We start from the raw sequence: 20,897 nt of genomic DNA, 5'->3' as shown, positions 1-20,897 counted from the left end.
AGACTACATAAAGATAATTCCTGATCCACTGCAATACATCTGTCAAAATATATACAAAACAAACAAAAAAATGGTAAATAGGAGAAGTGTCTGATTTCAGCTCAATATATATGTGTTTGTAAATATATAATATACAATATAAAATATAAAATACATAGTATATATATATATATATATATATATATATATGTAATTTTTTTGAGGGGAGTGTTATTAAGAAATACACAATGAAAGTACTTCTGGAACTCTGAATATTAGAAAAGAAATTTACAACACAAAAATGATTGGCTGCTTTTAGCAGATGTTTAAAATTATTCATAAATTTTTGGTTTAGCAGCTTGCAGAATGAAAAGCATCAGATAACAGTCACTTCTTTACATGGAAGACTAAACTAAAGGTCACTCCTTATAGAACAGAATTTGTGAAGGTCAAATCTAGTATGAGAGAGGATTCCAAATAAAGTGAACCTTAGGCAAATATGAATGCTTCCATGGACATTTATTACAGAATGTTAATAAAATGATAAACCAAATAGTGAGCAACCTTCGGGGTTAGACTTTAACTGGCAAAATAATTTTATTATTCTCCAAAATAATCTGAGTACCTTATCTTGTCTCACTTAGAACAGTGACCAATGTTTGTTTATATGATATTCTTATGAGAGTTCTATTTAGAATCATAGAATCAGACATCATTTGAGTTGGAAGGAACTTTTAGAGGTCATCTAATCCAACTCCCCTGCAATGACCAGGGACATCTTCAACTAGAACTCATTGCTCAGAGCCTGGTCCAGCATGCCCTCAAATGTCTCAGTCCATTACTTCTCTGGGCAAACCATTCCCACACTTCAGTACCATCATTGTGAAAAACTTCCTCTTTTCACTCAATCTAAATATCCCATCTTTCACTTTAAAACCATTTCTCATCTTATTACAGCACACTCTGTTCAGGAGTCTGACTCCTTCTTTCTTATAGCCTTCCTTTTAATACTGAAAGGCCACTAACAGATTGCCCCAGAGCTTTCTCTTCTTCAGGCTGAACAGGCCCAGCCTTCTCAGTATGTCCTAGCAGGAGAGGTCTTCATCATTTTTATGGCCTTCATCTGGATGTGCTCTAATGGATCCATGTCTCTTCTGTTTTGAAGACTCCACTTCTGGATGTAGTACTCCAGGTATAGTCTTACCAGCACGGAGTAGAGGGTCAGGATCACCTCCCGTGACCTGCTGGTCACAGTTCTTTTGATGCAGCCTATGATACTGTTTGCTTTCTTAGCTGTAAGGTCACACTGTTGGCTCATGCGCACTTGCAGTCCTCCAGGAACCCCAGTCTCTTTTCAGCAGGGTTGTACTCTATCCCTCAGCTTGCACTGGTTGTGCAAGTTGTCATGACCCAGGTACACGACCTTGCTCTTGGATCTGCTGAACCTCACAAAGTTCTTCTGGGCCCACTGTTCAAGCCTGAATGACATTCTGTCCCACTGAATAAGATCCTGTTCCTCAGGCATGTTGACTGTACCATGCAGCTTGACATCATCTGAAAACTGGCTGGGTGTGCATTTGTGATCCCACTGTTGATGGAATTTGTGAAGGCAATAGGAGCATGGGTTCCAGTACCTACCCCTCAAAGACACTACTTTTCACTGATCTGTAGCCAGACATTGGGTCCATTGGTGACCACAATCTGGGTGCAGTTTTGCAAACAGTTCCTTTGTCCATCAAACAGTCTTCCTGTCAAATCCACGTCTTTTCAATTTGGAAAGAGGATGTTGTGGGGGATTGTGCCAAAGGCCTCACTGAAGATAAATGTTTAAGATTAGTTCTTTAATTCAACCTATTTACAGAAAACAAACAAACAAAACAACAACAACAACAACAAAACAAACAACAGACAAACAAATTAAAAAAACAGTGAATTTACATGGTAGTTGGTATTTGGAAGTAATATTTACTACAAAGCCATCATAGTAATTTTTAATTTCAATTGCACCTTGATGTTTAATCTGTTTTCTTTGTCATCGAAGCTATGTTTCTCTTCCGACTGCTATACATTGCAGCAGCAGTATTATAGCAGTACAATAGCAGTACAGTCCTTGCTGCAACATTTGTTTCCACTTTAGGGCAGCTTTGAAATCAGGTTGAACACCTAGGAGGAACAAAGCAGTAGATAGACACAGACATAAGGAGCAATCTGAATTAATTAGTGAAAATTTCACTGCGCGCTACTTTTTTGCATCTGTTCCACTTCCCTGCATTTTCAGCTAGCACTGTCTCTGGTCTGACTTGTCACACACAGTGACACAGCTGAGCATGTTTTGTTTTTACTAGGAGGTGACATCAACTAGAGGCAAAAATGTTCTCTGTGGATAAGGTTTCAGAGGACAATGCTATATTACCTTTCAGCAAAAATAGGTGTGGAAGTGAGTGTAGGATGAGGAAGGCAAGAACGACAGAGACAAAATAATAATTCACCTGAGTCCACTGGCTGCTGCTAGCAGGACAAATACTGCCTTATCAAATCTTACTTTGGGTACTGTTTAGCTTTAGCTAACCATGTACATGTTAGTGATGGATCACTGTGCTTATACTGTTTGCATTTCATACAATCACCAAATCAGAATGTTGGTACCTAAGGAATAACACTCATAACTGATCTTCACCTGGACTTTGACTACTTGTCTGCATTTCTTTGAATGCAACATCCCACTAGCCAATTCCATATCTTATGAGTGGTCCACATACTAAATCCTCTAAATCCTTGTATCTCCAGTTTAGAGACAAAAAGATCATGAAGAACAGTATTAAATGCTTTGTACAAATCCAGGTAGATTTCATCAGTTATTCAAATTTGTGTATAAAACTGAATTACAGGTGGAAATCGCTCATCATTTTTCAACTTGCAGGAGGTACCACCAGTTATTTTCAATAATAATTTCACAAGACAAATAATCAGTTTTACTGCTTTAGGACTAGATTTAGTCTTAAACTAAAATTCTTCAATCCTTTCCTGAAGCTGGTATTTGTCCTTTTCTGCTGCTCACATATACTGTGTACTTGAATAGGGAAGATGATTATATTTTAAGATCAGTCTTCACACAGGACATTAAATAGTTTGTTCAAATTCTTTGTCTTACACAAATATAAAATTCCAACAATTATTATTCCACTGTGAGATGCATAATATTTAACAGTTCTGTCTTGACTTTACTTGTTGTTTGAAACACAAATAACTTTTACTTGTCTTTGCTTCTTTTCTCCACTTTTATCACATGGTAGTTATTTCTTCTTCAGTTTTTCTGTTCCTTAAACTTAAGCATTTTCTCAGACACTGTCCTTTTCTTTACTCAGTTCTATTTGTCACTGTTCTCTGGTGCTATATTTTGTATTCATGGAACACCAGTCTTTCATGCTGAACCTACTGCTCTCTATTTTGTTCCTTCCTCTATGCAGTCTCTTCCTGAATTTAGTTTGTTTGAAAATACTATAACACTATATTTACCCCTATATATGTCACAGTCCACAGATAGAAATCTTGATTGTTTCCTCTTCATACTTACGATTTTCACTTTTCAATAGAAAATAATAGTGGTGACATTTTGTTTCTTGACTTCAGTAGCAGAAACAAGAAGATTTTGTGAATTCTTTGTTGGTTTGTTTTGTTTCTTGTATGTTCTGCCAGTGTCAGGTGAAGAAAAGAATTGGAAATGGGTTATACAAAGTAGAGGGAGAGAAGAATAGTGCTGAAGTAATTTCTAGTGATCTGACAAGCAACCTTTCAGTAGATGCTGGCTAGCAGAATTAGTTGCAGACCATTTGGGCCATGGATAACTCCTTGACTCTTTCTTTTGAAGTTACTTTCAGCTCTCTTTGACATTCATCTTACCACTACAAACCTACAGCTGTTCTCTAAGGTCATCAGAAGCAACTGAGAAAGATTTTTTTTTTTTTCTTGCTCAAATTTTGCTATTCAAAGTAGGAAAGAGTAGAAGCAGTTGAAGCAGATTATTGAGAAAGAATTTGTTATTTTCTAAATGTATTAGGAATTATAAATAAATCAAAACCTGAAAGTAAGCTTTCCCGTTTGATTAATTAGATCTAAATCTTGCCTTGATCACAGCAACCCTAAACAAATAATGGAAACAAGAATAAAAATAAAACAAAAAAAATCCACAACAATTACAGTAGATTTGATGAAAAATTGGGATGGTTTTGTTCATATGTACCCTGAAACTAAAAGAAATATTCTTGTCACTTTGCGTAAACTTGATCATGATTAGTACTCTTTTGGCCAATTTTGTCCAAAACAACAATATATTTGACAGTACATAAATGCAGCCCCATATGTATCTATCCTCTCTCAAAAGTTTTGAAGCTTACTTAAATGGTTGATTGTTTACTTATTACTCAGTCATTTTAACTTAATAGAAATTGTTATATACATTGACCAGGAATTTCTTCATTCATTTATCAACACTAAAATTGTGCTGTGCATAAAAAGATTTTGCACGTATGCATTCTATTGCTACAATCTGTTTTTAAATTTAAAAATATTTACTATATATGTAGATCTATAAAAAAAAACATTGCAAAGTTGACATTAAGATTTTTTCTTGTATGTATCAAGCTAATCCAAATAAAATATGAAACAACTGGAGCTAAAATATCTTAAACAGAGAGATTTCCTCAGTTATTTTGTTTATTTGTTTGTTTGTTTGTTTATTCCATGTGACTATTAGCTCTCTTTCATCTTTCAATCTCTCTGTTTAAGATTAATTTTCTCTGCTCATAAGCATAGTCTGAAGTTATAACCACCCTTCTAATTAAAGAATGCATTTTTCTCAATATTACAGGTAAATGTAAGGCATTCATGATGCACTCCAGGATTTTAAAATCAAGTAGCAATAATTTTCCCTCTAAATATGTTTGTGGTGGTTATTTGTAGTCAATATGATACTTTATTTATTTATTTATCTATAATATGGGTAATGATTTCTGTTCCACTGTAAGAATGGAACAAGCCTGAGATGTCCTCGTGAAATTGAGTGTGTATAAGTCCATGGGCTGGATGATGTCCATCCTAGGATTCTGAAATACATGGCTGATATGGTTGCTGAGCCACTCTCCATCATATTTGAAAAATCATGACTGTCTGGCAAGGTCCCTGGTGACTGAAAAATAGGGAAATTTTACTCCTATTTTTAAGAAAGGGAGAAAGGAAGACTTGGGAAACTACAGGCTGGTGAGCCTCACCTCTGTGCCTGGAAGATCATGGAGCAGATCCTCCTAGAAGCTGAGTTAAGGCACATATGAGACAAAGAGGTGATTTGAGACAGCCAGAATGGCTTCACCAAGGGTAGATCTTGCCTGACCAATCTGGCGGCCTTCTATGATATAGTGACGGTATCGGTGGACAGAGTAAGGGCAGTGGATGTCGTCTACCTGGACTTCTGCAAAGCCTTTGACATGGTCCCTTACCACATCCTTCTCTCTAAATTGGAGAAGTATGGATTTAAAGGATGGACTGTTTGATGGATTAGGAATTTGCTGACTTGACACAGCAGAGGGTTGTGATTAACGGTTCAGTGTCAAGGTGGAGGCTGGTCACAAGTGGCATCCCTCAGGGGTCATTCTTGGGACTAGTGCTCTTCAGCATCTTATTCAGTGACATAGACGATGGCATTTAGTGCACCCTCAGCAAGTTTGCAGACGATACCAAGCTGAGTGGTGCAGCTGATACTTTGGAAGGAAGGGAAGCCATCCAGAGGGACCAGGTCAGGCTGGAGAAGTGGGCCCATGAAAAACTAATGAGGTTCCATAAGGCCAAGTGGAGGGTGCTGTACCTCAGTCAGGGCAGTCCCAGCTACTTATGCAAACTGGGGGAAGATCTCCTTGAGAACAGCCCTACAGAGGACTTGGGGGTCATGGTAGATGAGAAGCTGGACATGAGCCAGCAGTGTGAGCTTACAACCTGGAAAGCCAAATGTGTTGTGGGCTGCATTAAAAAAGGTGTGGCCAGCGGGGAGAGGGAGGTGATTGTCCCCCTCTACTCAGCTCTTGTGAGGCCCCATCTGGAGTACTGTGTCCAGGCCTGGGGCCTCCAGAACAAGAAGGATGTGGAATTCTTGGAGAAGGTCCAGAAGAGGGCCACTAAGATGATCAGAAGGCTGGAGCATCTCTCCTTTGAGAAAAGGCTGAGGGAACTGGGCTTAGAGAAGAGAAGGCTCTGGGGAGACCTCACTGTGCCCTTCCAGTACTTGAAGGGGGCATATAAACAGGAGGCAGAATAGACGTTTACATGGGTTGATAGTGACAGGACAAGGGGGAATGGTTTTAAACTAAGACGGGAGATATAGCTGAGACCCACAGTCTGGTACAGAGATTGGCAATCTTGCATATAGCAGAGGGGTTGAAACTAGATCATCATTGTAGTCCTTTTCAGCCCAGGCCATTCTGTGATTGTATGATTCTATGAAAATACATGACTTAAAATTAAATAAATAAATAAATAAATAAATAAATAAAAAGCTTTTTATTTAAAAAAGACAAAATAATTCTGTACAATTATGCTCCCCATGCATAACATACAGATTTTGTAAAAGGTGAATGTTTATAAAAATGTTCTGGTCAAGCAATTAAGAGAAATTTTGAACAATCTGTTCTTCTGACTTGAAATCTCTGTGTTCTGAAGTTCACATTTGGAATTCTGAACCGCTGCACTGCAAAGGAGGCCTCATTTGTACCCATTTCTAATAAGTCATTTAAATCTTGGTCTAGTATACACTATTGTAATGAAATGGATCAAAACAGCCTGAGAACTGTAGCTCACTGTACACAATTAAATGATCAGAAGGAAGCAGGACGCAAGATTGAATAATGATGAAAATATTATCCAGTGAGTCTTCATTCAAAGTTTAACTTAAATGTACACCCTTGACCATATTTTTTTCCTTGTTATAAAGTTTTCCAGATGACATTAGTACATTTTTAGTGTTTTCCTCACTGCCTTACCTTGTTACTAATTTATATTGCATGTAGTCACATATATGCACAATGACCTTTTCCTGAGTACTTTGATATCTATAAAATGAATGCCCTATTTACAGAACTATTAATTTGATGACATATATTATAGAATGATTAAGATCATATGTCAAATCACTGAGAAATAAACAGATCTAGTTAAAGACTTCTTAAAGGGTCAAGATCTTTCAGCTAGAAATTATTGTATAACTTTTATTTCTCTTTGTCAGGAAAAACTGAAGCTTTTTGTAAATTATTTCATTTTTTAAAAAAGTGAGAAATTGAAATACTACATCCATGTAACTTGAAATTTCTCATAAATCCTCCATTCTGAAGGGTATGAAAGAATACTTATGAGAAAGTGTAATTTATTTGGTTGTTACTTTATACATATTTTGTGTAATGGGTGAAATTTTGAATTGTTACATATATATATGTAGAATACACCACCAAATTAAACATCAGGTAGAAATACTTAGCCAAGTAAAATATTGAATAAAATTAATTATATGGTTACAACTTACTTATTTTTTTCTAAATTACTGAGATTATCACTTTTGACTACCCTAAATGCAGCCTGTACTTAAAGCCCCTTAGAAGACATATAGAATACATACATTATTGCACTGCTGCAAACTTTTTTGTTTATTTTAGTGAGGTTTTAAAAATTCTCTCTTATTAGCAGCTAGCTATAGTGTAGATACATTTCAGGTAGAAGTTCATTGGCAATGAAAATGTAAAAAATAGTCTTTTTTTTTTTTTTTTTTTTTTTTTAAACAGTAATCTGTCATCTTTACCTCTGTGCCAGGGAGAACAATGGTATGGGTCCTTATGGAAACTATGTTGATGCACATGGAAGAGAAGGAGGTGATACTGGACAACCAGCATGGCTTCACAAGGGGCAAGTTATTGCTCTCTATAACTTCCTGAAGAGAGGTTGTGGTGAGCTGGGGGTCAGCCTCTTCTCTTGTGTCATTAGGGATAGGACTAGAGGGAATGGCTTCAAGCTGCAGCAGGGGAGGTTCAGGCTGGACATTAAGAAATATTACTTCTCAGAAAGGGTGATCAGGCACTGCAATGGACTGCCCAGGGAGGTGGTGGAGTCACCAAACCTGGGGGTGTTCAAGGAATGTTTGGATGTTGTGTTGAGGGACATGGTTTAGTGGGAGCTATTGTTAATAGGTGAATGGTTGGACTGGATGATATTTTAGGTTTTTTCCAACCTTGGTGATTCTGTGATTCTGTGAAGTTCAGCCTGACCCACATAGTGACCTTCCATGATGGCATAGCTCTGTCAAGGGACCAGGGAGGAGGCCCTGTTGTCATTTCTTTAGGCTTCAATAAGACCATTGGCACAGTCTCCCACAATATCCCTCTCTCCAACTTGGCAAAGTATGGATTTGGTGGGTGGACTGTTTGATGGTTGTAGAACTAGTTGTGAGATAGTACCCATAACTCATGGTCAATGTCTCAGTGTGTAGATGGAGATCAGTGATGAGTGGTGTCTTCAGAGGTCAGTAATAGGACTGGTGCATTTTAATACCTTTATTGATGACACTAACAGTGGGACTGAGGGCACCCTCATCCAGTTTGTGGGTGACACAAAGCCATGCAGTGTGGTAGACACACCTAAGGGACAGAACACCATCCAGACTGACCTAGACAGGCTCAGTCAGTGAGCACAGAAGAACCTCAATACAGGAAAGAAATTGACCTGTTGGAGTGCATCAAGAGAAAGGCTACAAGGTGATCCAAACTTGGAATACCTCTTTCTATGAAGACAGGCTGAGAGCTAGTGCTGTACACTCTGGATATGAGAAGGATAAAGAGGGGCTATAAGAAAGAAAGAGACAAACTCTTTAGCAGGGTCTGTTGTGATAGAACAGGGGGAAATGGTTTCAAACTAGAAGAGGGGAGATTTACATTGGATACAAGGAAGAAGTTCCTTACAATAATTGTAGTGAAGCACTGGATCAGGTTGCCCAAAGAAGTGGTGGATGCACTGTCCATGTAGACATTCAAGGCCAGACTGGATGGGGCTCTGAGCAGCCTGATCTAGTTGTAGGTGTTCCTGTTCATTGCAGGGGAGTTGGGCTAGATGACCTCTAAAAGTCTCTTCCAACTCAAACAATTCTCCAATTCAGCGATTCTAAATCTATTTTTTATATCGCAAGACTATCAGTTCTCAGCAATAATAAAATTCATTAACTTTTCATCATTTTCACACCAGAAGGAATCATCGGTTGCAAAATTACATGTCAGCTTTTACTATAAAAACTGTTGTAGCTGCAAGTCCCTACACTCAAGAAATAATTACCTTGAGAGCTGTAGAAATACTCTAAGTTGTAAGAAAACTGTACATTAAAACCTAAAGGTGTTTCCCTAATATTATCCCTATATTATAATAATATTCCCTATATTATTACAAAAAGAATGGATGTGAGGATGATTTGTGAAACGACAACTATATTTAAACAAACAAAATAGCCTTTTCAGTACTTGCTACATATTCACTTTGATTTGCTTACTATTTTTGCTCTCCATTACTATCTTCTTAAATTACAGGACCTTTCTGTCACTTTTTCTACCTTACCACCAAGGGGTCTGTGAGTGCACAAGGAGCTGGGAGTGGACAGAACCAGGAGGGCTAACTCAAACCAGCCAAAGGAACGTCCCATATCAAGCAGTGTTGTGTGCAGCAGCAAAGCTGGAGGAGCTGGCTGAGGAAACAGCTGCTGCTCAGGGGGTGGCTGAGCACTGGTCTGAGGTAGTGAGCAATTGCAGTGTCTATCACTTGTTTTGAATATTCTTTTATTAGTAGTACTATTGTCATTATCATCATAATCATTTCCCCTTCATTTTAAATAATATTAAACTGTCTTTATCTTAACCCTTGACTTTTATATTTTTTTCTCATGCTTTCTCTCCTCTTACTGCAGGGAACTGAGAGATGAATCAGCTTTGTGTTGCTGAGCTGCCAGTAGAGTTATACCATAACAGGATTTTACTTACTGTCCTGGATTAGCTGAAGGTTAGCATTGCAGTTCAGCACTGACAGTTGCTAAACCCTTTTTTGAATCCACTTTAGTCTCCCTCATGATGCCCAGGGAGTCAGTGAAAGAAATATGAGGAACTGACAAGTGAAAGAAGTAGGACTGATCTGCTTGTAACTAAAAGATGTTTTGGGGAACAATAAGAAAAATGCCATTAGAGGGGAGCCTTATCCTCTTCATCATCATCATGTGTATGCGACATGAAGCAAACAATTCACATGTTTTAAACAATAGTTTAAACAATTTATTTGGCCAACATGGCTTTTCTTACTTCAAAAGCCATCATTAGTTTGAAAACCAATCGGAGAGCTAGGAGTACAGGCACTTTCTGTTTTGACTGTTCGAACTTCATTAACTTAAGGGGGAAATCAGTGCTTGCTATTTAGACAACTGAGATTCACTACTATTAGTGATGCACTTGGCAATCCCAAGAAAGACTTTAGGTACTTATAATTCTTCTCTTACAAGCAAAAAAGAGTTACTAAGCGGAATGGGAGGAAGGATTGTAAGGATCACAGATATTTTTGTAAATGTGAGGGAAGGAAAAACAGCGTGTTCACTGATAAATTACTATACTGATAGAGAAGGAAGATGTGTGAGAAAGAAAGAACAATTCTGTAAGAGGACACTGAAACCCACATAACAAAAAAGTACAGTCAGACATTTAGGGCAACCAATGAAAAGCCTCCTTTCCAGCTCAAGATTATTATGCAGCAATGGCAATCCTATCCACACTACAAGCATTTCTAAGGAAAAAGCTGACAGTGATATGAGAATTAGATACAGGTAACTGGAGAGATGAGTGCTCAGGAGAAGGTTAAGCTAAGTACCCTCAACTGTCAAAGTAAAATTTATAGTGAGAGCACTGGGGAGGCAGAGGACATAAAGGTGTCAAAATGGAGGATTAGTGATGGAAGTAAATGGTAGACAGCTTAATTATTTGGGCTGCGAATTCCTGTGCTACATATTCAAAGGCAGGCAAAAAGGATACACTTAAAAAAATCTGGGCTGCTCTGTTCAGGTCTGCATGTCACTGTCAGTTGCATTTTACTTGAGCTATAGAATCAGCCACATTAGAGCTCTCCTTGCACCTGAAGATTCGGGCTTTATGTAGTTTATTACCAGCTATTTATTATGGTGCCTAAGGAAACAGTAAGAAATATGGGCATCAGTATTTTCATGTTGAAAATAGCTGAAGAGGATTGATGTTCATCAATGGCTTTAAAAATGTTTTATAATCAATTGGATGCATATAGTTTGTGTTTTGAAGTTATTCCATATATTCTGAGATACACGGAACAAAATTATCCTTATTGCAACAACTTCAGGCAAATTTGTTTTAGAGGGAAAAATATTGAAATCTAGCCAGTGAAGGTAGCAAGAGAGGTGAAAACTTGAATAACAGTTGTATGGTCACACTGAGTTCTTTTAAAATTTAATTTCAGTCTGTGTATAAGAAAAAAAAAATGTCACAGATAATGAATCAAAGTGAAAAAAGCATTCTACTTTTATGACTATTTTTTTTTTTAAATCACTAGTATGCAAAGAAACTGAGAGCATAACTATATATGCTTACCTGTAGAACAAAGGAAAATCAGAATTATGGATTACATTTGTTTATTCTCTGTAAATCCTATAAATATAGTTGTGAAGGAAAAAGAGAAAGTTCACAAACTTCCCTGTCACACACCTCTCACCACAGAAAATGCTAGCCATAAAATGTGTACTTTAAGATTGTTGTTTCTAATTGTAAAGATGAATGACAAGGTGGATGCTGGCACATATGCAATTTTGAACAAACATAGCCAGGGAGAAAAGAGAATTTACATCACTGTCACAATGATTTCTCTTGACTCTCTTGGAGCACTGGAACAGGCTGCCCAGGGAGGTGGTGGAGTCTCCTTCTCTGGAGATATTTAAGACCCGCCTGGACGCCTACCTGTGTGACGTGGTGTAGGGAGCCTGCTTTGTCAGGGGGGTTGGACTCGATGATCTCTAGAGGTCCCTTCCAACCCCTACAATTCTGTGATTCTGTGACATTTCTGTCTTGTTAGGAAAGGAACTTCTTGAAGAAAATAATGAGAAGATATGGATCTCTCTTTCATATTATCCATGTCCAAGACATCTGTGCATGTGCATTATTTGCTCTCTTTTTTCCTATAGCTGTTGGAAAAAAGGAAGAGGAAGAGGAAGAGGAAGAGGAAGAGGAAGAGGAAGAGGAAGAGGAAGAGGAAGAGGAAGAGGAAGAGGAAGAGGAAGAGGAAGAGAACCTAATCTTGGAAAGATTACCATAAGCCATAGTCATGTTCATATGATTTTTATTTTTATTTTTTTAAATATGTGGATATGAAGTTATTGGATCTTAAATTGTTCAGAGTCTCAGAGTTTCAGAAAGAAAGAATGCTTACTGGAGTAAGCAATGATGAAATGATTGTCACCTTAGTTTCAAGTTCATGATAAGAAAATAACAAAAAAAAACCAAACAAAATGTTTCTCTATTCTAGGATGCATCCCTGTACTAAACATGTAGTATACGTTGTGAAGCAGAATGTTTCTGCAGTTGCGGGTGAAGTCCTTTGTGTTACAGTATATCTAGAGAGGGTATTTGCCAGTAGAATTATAGAGGTGTAGCTTGAGTGGCAAATGAATTTACGTTAACTCACTCATATATGTTTTAACTTCACATAAAAAATATAATTATTCTCCTTTTTCATATACATTCTGCTAACATTTTATGTTCTTTATTGTTTCCTTGAAGATTCCATAGAACCAACTAACTTTAAATTTTCTAACTTAGAGATAACAAATTCATTCATGCTCAGTGATATCCATGACTGTACCCATTTATGTGTGTACTTATGAAATGTTATACCATGTAACAACAGTAAAAATTTTCACTCAGACAATGTTTACTACAGTAAAAAACAAAATAAAACAAAACATAGCAAAACAAACAACAACAACAACAACAGAACACACACACACAAAAAAACACAAAAAACCATTCATACCCTGGAGACCTCAAAGTCCATCTCTTTTTCTTGGACAAAAACTGCAAGAGATTGATAAGCAGGACCTAGAAACCATAAAATGAGAGTTATAACACATAAAGAAAGTTAATATTTAATCCCTGATAAGATTAAAAATGTACTGTTATAGACTGAAATAATTTCTGTAAAGCTTTTTAATGCAGTGCACCTTATAACCATGTACAGAAATTCATTCAAAATTTTAATCTATACTAACTTTTTCATGACTTTTGCTAGTATTTCATACACAGTAGTTAATCATGAAATGATCTTTGATTTATTTTGTACACTATAAAATGTTAAAGATAGAAGTGGAAATAAATAGATTGAATATGTCTTTGGAATGAAGTCATCAATAGGAATGCGTAAAGAGCTTCTGCTACAGTAATTTCTGTTACTGAGTATGAATATTTGGAAATCAGAGCAGCTGTAGCAGGGTGCTACTGAAGGGTGAAAATTGTGAAAATTATCCCCTCTGCACAGACAGCAAAATAACTAAGTATAAGACTCCATATATTAAAACATAAGTAAACAACTATGTTGTTGCTGTGGTGTTTTGGGGCTAAAAGTAGACAGGAATATCTAAGAATAATTTGAGAAGGTTAGAAATCATACAAGTATGAAAAATTATTCTTTCAGTTGCCTTCCTGGATGCTCATCACAAATACTAACATTGTGGATGACTTATTACTTCTGGTGTCTGCTGAAAAAGATGTTGAATAGTTACTTCAACTGAGCTGATTTTTGTTTTGTTTTGTTTTGTTTTGTTTCATTTTAGTTAATCAGAGCGCTATTTTCATGTAAAATCCATCTGATCTACTGAGTTTTTCATCTTATCCTTCTCCTGTACTAAAGATGGAAAAATCACTCAAGTTCTATGACAATCAGTCATCAACTTTGTCTAAGTTATCTGAATTTCCTGAGGTCATTATTAATACCACATTCCAAAGGTTGTGACTCTTTGTTATGATACTAAATCTGGGCAACAGTTAAGATACAATGTTGAATTTAAAGGACACTGTTCCCTGTTCCCTTAGTTTATTTCAAGTGATAGTTTATGGATTGGAGAAAAGAAGGCTGTGGGGTGATCTCATTGCAGCCTTTCAGTACCTGAAGGGAACCTATAATCAGGAGGGGATTAAACTCTTTGAAAGGGCAGATAATAGTAGGACAAGGGGAAATAGTTTTAAGTTGTAAAAGGGAGGAACCAGATAGTAGAAAATTATACCTTAACCTCATACCAAATGATATTAAAAAGTAAACAATGCGTCTTTACATAAATATTTGTGTATAACATAACATGGTTCTTAATAAGATCAGAAGTACAGATAATGTAATGTAATCTTACTTGTATACTGGTAAAAAATTCTAGCATTACAAATTTCCAGCATTATCCAGTATTTATAAATGCCCTTTGTTATTACATAGCTAAACTGCATAAGTTGTTATTTATATTCTTCATCTTTGACCTCAATATGAATTAATATCATGCTAGGAGTATAATTGGCCACAGGAGATATTTTACAAATATTTCTAGAGTTAACCTCATACTTTCAGACATGTGGAGGGGGGTAAAAGGAGGAACTAATAGGGAGTTTGCTAATTACATTTGCAAGCAATTCAAAGCTAGGAAAGACAACAAGTGCATTGAAGGACAAGAACAGAATTCAAAATTATCTTGACAAATTGAAACAATGGAGTGAAAAAACAAATAAAAAAGTCAAGAAGGACAGGTGTAAAGTAACATATGTTAGCAGAATTAAGCTATATAGACATATCAGACGTCAAAGATTTAGGCAGCAGGGAGGAGTGGCTGTTCAGTTTAGGAATGTGGAAATGTTTGTTATCAGTCAGTTTTATATGTTGTATGTTATATTACATGCCTGAAATCTAAATAATAGAAATATTTTTGTTCCAGATCTTAAAATATTGTCACTAATATAAATTCAAATCTCTCTTTTCATTCTGAGAATATTTATACAATAACTTAAAGAAAACATCTCTACATGATAAATACATTGGTGTTTTGTTGCGTTTAATAAGACATATATATTGACTATAGTAGGACATTAATTTCAAACCATACTCTTTTAGAAAGATGAGTAAGTATATCCCAGGAGATGGATCCACAGAATGGGAATGTGATTAAGACTGTGTCTCTCTCCAGCTGGGGTCCATTCTGGATGGGGTCCAGCTCAGGGCCAGTTGTTGGTAACGACACCAAACCAACCAAAAAAAAAAAATAAATAAAATAAAAAAAAAAAAATCACACAAAAGCCAGTTTAATACTTTCACTTTAACTAAAATAAGAGTAAGAAAAGTCACTGGTTTTGTCCTGCTTCATTCACAAAGCAAACCTTCCCTTTTACAATTAGTGGAAGTTTCCAATCAGGAAAGATCAGTCAGGGGATGCCAAGTATGCATTGTAGAAAACAAAACATACTGTATTGCTGACCAAAGGTCAAAAATTGTGATAGGCTTAATTTACCTGTTGCAAAGACAAGAGATTCCACAATGTTTGCACTCTACTATTTATAAAAACTTTACAGTAGGACAAATATGCAAATGCAGTTAAAAATTTAGTGATACTGGTAGACATTCAGTGATTTTGCAGAAAAGACAAGGAATGTTACCTGCCATGTATAGAGCAGAATATGTAATTGTAACTTGCTGTAGTTGTTTTAGTAAAAGTATGTTTCAAAACATCATATATTTTCAGAAGAAATAATACATTTGCAAAGCTCAACCAACCATGATCCAATATGAGGGAGAGATGAGAAAGAGGTCAAGTCCTGTAAGGCTGTTCTAGCAAGAAAGACTCCAACAGAATTGTGTTTGTTAACTGAAATAAAAGACATCCTCCTGTATCCCACTTTCTGTGTGCTTTGCAAGTATATCCTTTAGTGGGTGTGTGCACACGTTATCGTGTTGAAGATGGGGAAAGGGAAGCAATATGTGTTAGTTAAACTGTTAAGAAAGCAGATCAAGTGTCTATGTATAGAAAGATCCAGAGCTTGTCTTCATGTCACTGCAATATATTACATTTGTTTCTTACAAATTGATGAAAACTGGCAGGCAAAATTAACACGTGTCAACTCTGTGTCTTCAATCTGAGCGCTAATAGGCATTCTAGGGTATTTTTTTACTGTCTTGCTAAAAGGCTGATACTGTCACAAATGGAAGGGACAGTCTTCTAGTGGAAGTACTCCTGGGCCCATTACATATTAAATGCCCAGAAAAACTCACAAGATAATCAGCTGTATGAAGATACTCTTATGCAAATGTAAAAAGGAAAAAACACCTCCAAGGCATTCAACTTCTGAAAAGCATAGTATGTCTTTACAGACTACAGGAGAAGTGAGAGAAGTGGGATGAATGCCCAGATCAAACCATCCAAGCATATGGGAAAAAAAAAAGTATGTCAAAACTGAGATTTTTGGAGTATGTATTTCTTCATTAATTTAATTCTGGGAAATTTCTTCATTAATTTAGTTCTGAGAAATACATAAGCATACATGTGAACCACTTAATTCCCAAGTCTAGCAGAGAAACAAAGGATTGTTCAGTTTTTTTAAGATATCTTACACAAATTAAATGACCATACAGGACAGTACACATATGTACACACAATTTATAATTGCTTTTAAAGAATAAGATCAAAACAATAAAATCTTTGAAATAATAAGTCGGTACTTGCAATGGACATTTGTCTCATTCATTTAAATATTTTGGCTGTTTATTATGTGTCTTCAAAATGGCAAAATCAGAGGAACTCCCTGGAATGTGGAGAAGGCTGATCTTTCCCTGAAGAATTTCAGAGCTTATTCAACAGCAGATTTTGAAACTCTTTTGGATGGTATGGCAAACAAGAATGATAATGCTCCTCACTTTTTAGGAAAACCTTTATTGCTTAATTTTCTCACTTTATTATTTGTTTGCTTGTTATCTGTAAGAAACCACATAGTTTATATATAATAATACAGTAGTTCTGAAATTTGTGGAAAACACACTAGTTACTAGAAAACGCTATTACAAACTAGCCAGAACTTCATGAAATTTGACTCTGAAGTCAAGCACTTTTGTTTATATATACATGATTTTTATTAGTAAGCAATGTCTTATAATGAAGCATGTGCAAATAGGAAGGGAGAAAAAATTACCAAAAAACAAAAATAAAGTATCTGACTGGCATAAATTTTGTTTTATATCAGAGTCGAAAGATGGTTGGAAGTTCATCTGAAGTAGTGTGGTAATATTTTCTGGAAACAGACAGAAAGAAAAAGATTTGTTATAAATAATTAATAAACGTCGCACTTCATAATGGAGAAGAAATGAGTAAGGTGTGCAGAAAACATCTACAGGCAAGGTGGTCTGGAGAAGATGTGGAAAATTAAAGGAAGGCAAGTTTTTCTTAGACAATAATAGTGGGCTTTGATGATAGGCACATAACAGGTTAGTTTCTGTACTTGATTCTTATGAAAATGTTACTGATGAGTGAATTTAGCTATTTTTATACATATAGGGTAAATATTAACCAAAATACCTACCATGTTCGTCATCCATCCTAGCCCTTGGTCTCCCCTATTACTCATTTAATATTTATAGCCCATTCTCTCTCTTTCCAAGTATGCAATACCATAGAGAACTGTTCTGAACTAAGTTGAAGATATGCATCTTGTGTTCCATGAATGATTTGTGCACTTTATCAAAATTATAGCATTTATGCTCCTCTGGCATAAAGTGCTAGGCAGAAGACATTTAAGCATTTTTCAAAACATGTATCTCAACATATTGCAAACAGGGAAATAATGAAGCTATGAGAAAGTTTCAGAACAAAATGGGGAATCAGAATCAGTGAAATGAAATTCGTTTTGAGCTATGTTTTGACAGTTACTGTCAGAAATCTGAGCTTATTAATTGGGCCACAAACCAAAAAGAACTTGCTATTTTTCACTGATGTCTATTTTGAATATGAATACTGAGTGTACAGTGAAACAGAATGGAGCAAGTGAAAATGTGTGAAGTGCAACTGTTATAAAGCAAGAATTTGATGTATGCAAATATACATACAATATACTGAACTCCTTCACCTAAATTTATGCTAACATGGAGCCCAAAACATAGGAATTATTGGGAATTCACAGATCATGTAGTTTATGTCTTAATTCAAATACCTTACAATCCTTGCCCTTCATCTGAAATTCTTAACAGTTCTTACCTGTTCCAGACATGACAAATGAAGTGTATCTGTGTCGGCAATGTAATCATTACATATACCAATGATGTGAAGACTACCAACATGCACACAGACTCAAATCTTTCCACTTAAATAATAGTACTATTAATCATTATTTCACTGACAAAACTGCACTGCTCAGCATTACCCAGCAGTTTCATTTGTATCCATCACTCTGACAAAATCATAATTACAGTGCTAAAACAGATGCTCACGACTGCTTTGACGAGTCACTAAAATTAAAATGTAGGGAAAGATGCTCCACACAATATCCTGTCTAAAATTTAGTATATACTGTACAAATGTTGTTAAGATGAAATGAAAGGCATGTAAAATCATCAATCAATGTCTTACTCGAGGTATCTTACTGGTTGGAAGTAGCCATCCAGTCTTTTCAGCAGAACAAAATAAAAATGTGGAAGTACAGCTTTCACCATATTTCAGATATTTATTTCACATATCCTCTAAAAATACAACCTTCAAATAAATTATAAATATTACAACCTGTGTAATGTCTTCTTTCTTCAAAAAACCCAAATTAAATGAAATAGCCAAAATACTGTCATCAAAGGATGTTACTGAAAGGACAAAATTAAATTCCAGTAATAATTTTAAAGGAATCTTGAAACATTTTTCACTCAAGCACAAATAAATGTGAGAAGAATACTTATTTTAAAGAACAAAAGACACTAACAGACAGATTCCATGCTACAAAACTAAGAATATGTAAAATGATGGTTTTGCATCAAGCTTGTCTCAGATATACTGATATGAACTGAATTTTACTATTCTTAGACAATTATTTCATGTAAATTTCATAAATCCTCCAAAGTCCTGACAATGTTATCTATATAAAACCACCTAACTTAAGGTATTATGAGAAAGTAACCCCTAGATCTAATTAGGTGTTTTTAAAAACAATGCTAATAAAACATTTCTAACTCTCTGAAAGTGGATTATACTACAAGTGTGCCTACTAGCTTCAAGAATAAACAAAGTTTTATCATCATTAATTCAACATGTATTATTAGAAGGGTAACAGTAATAAGAGCAAAATATTTTCTTCTTAAATAATTAGAACAGTGGTTTTGAAACAGTACATACAGTCTCAGAAAGGCAATAAAACAATGCTGTGTCCATAGTGATGGGAAAATGTACTGTATATGGGCTTGTATGCAGTTTTGTTCAGAAGAAATAATACATCTTAAAATTCTAGATGTTACAGAAATGAAGACTGTTTGCTACAGACATAGAACTTTTTATTGCCAAGATGGAGAGAATTTCAGTTTTAGAGAGATAAATAGTCACATGTATTTCATGGCTTTTTCTTCTTATTATTATTCTTTTTCCCCTTACAATTTTTTATTGGAGAAGCTGCTTAATATATATATTATAATCAGTTATTATTTATACATACATAATAATCACTACAGAATATGTAGGGGCTAAATATGATCAGTTGTGGTTTCCACACATAAGGGGAATTTATCATATTACTTAGCTAAAGCTGAACATTAACATAACACAAGTAAAAAGAATTTCTTGTAAAATTAACTTAAATATTTATTGAAATTACAGTAGTGATGCTTTTTTCTTGTTCTGTAAATACTGTTGAAAATCCCTAGTTTCTTCTTGATTTTGTGAGGCCTCTTTCTCAAATGTGTTCTTTGTGCCCTAGTAGATGTCATTAATAAATGCTGAAAATGCTGATCTTTTGAGGACTGCTTTCATAACCTTCCTGAAGTGAAGAAAAGAAACAGCAAGAAAAAAACATTAGAATTTAAAGACTGAAATGTGAAATGCTAAAATAAGTTTGTTAATTCCAGAGAATATCATAGCTTTTTAAAATCAGTGTTGTACATTAAACTATCAGAATAAATTTTGATAATAATCTGGGCTAATATATTAAATTTACGGTTTTATGGAAAATTTGTTTGCTCCACTGTCAACAGTTTATGGGCTGGTTTGGCTTGGTTCTGTGACTAGTGGGGCAGAGGGATTTCACAAAATCTGCACATCCAGAAAAGGGAAACAGGAGACCCCAAAATAGTTAAAAACAGAGGCAATGATCTGAGGAGAAATAAACTAATTTACTAAATATGGTATCAGAATGCGGGATAACAAAGTATAGTACAATAGAATTAGAAATGGAGGGAATAAATCAAATATAACAAGAGAGTATCTGAAAGCTGTAGACCTTATAGTAATACTAAAGTGATGCACACTGTTGGGACGGGCAGCAGTGAAGAGAGGCGAAGGAGAAGAGCAACAAAGGGAAGAGCCTGATCAGGTGACCTTGCCAGGAGTTATATCTCCTCTCTGATTGCAAAGTACCCCAGGGAATGTAGTTCTTCCGTTCCGGACAGGTACCTAGAACTGGAGCATTAACAATTTAACTCCCAGTGCACTATATGATGTTATGATGTGGAATACCAGTAAACAAAAATCATAAAACCATGACATCCACCTTCATATTTTCATCATTTAAAACAAAAATATCTACCATAGTAAAATTGCCATTGCTTTTAATTTTACATCCAAAGACTTTCAGCTTATTCTAATC

This window comes from Coturnix japonica, chromosome 2, assembly GCF_054131305.1.
Source record: "Coturnix japonica strain WE chromosome 2, WE-NBRP24, whole genome shotgun sequence".
In the NCBI taxonomy this organism is placed as follows: domain Eukaryota; kingdom Metazoa; phylum Chordata; class Aves; order Galliformes; family Phasianidae; genus Coturnix; species Coturnix japonica.
Note: the sequence above shows the minus strand (reverse complement) of the source record.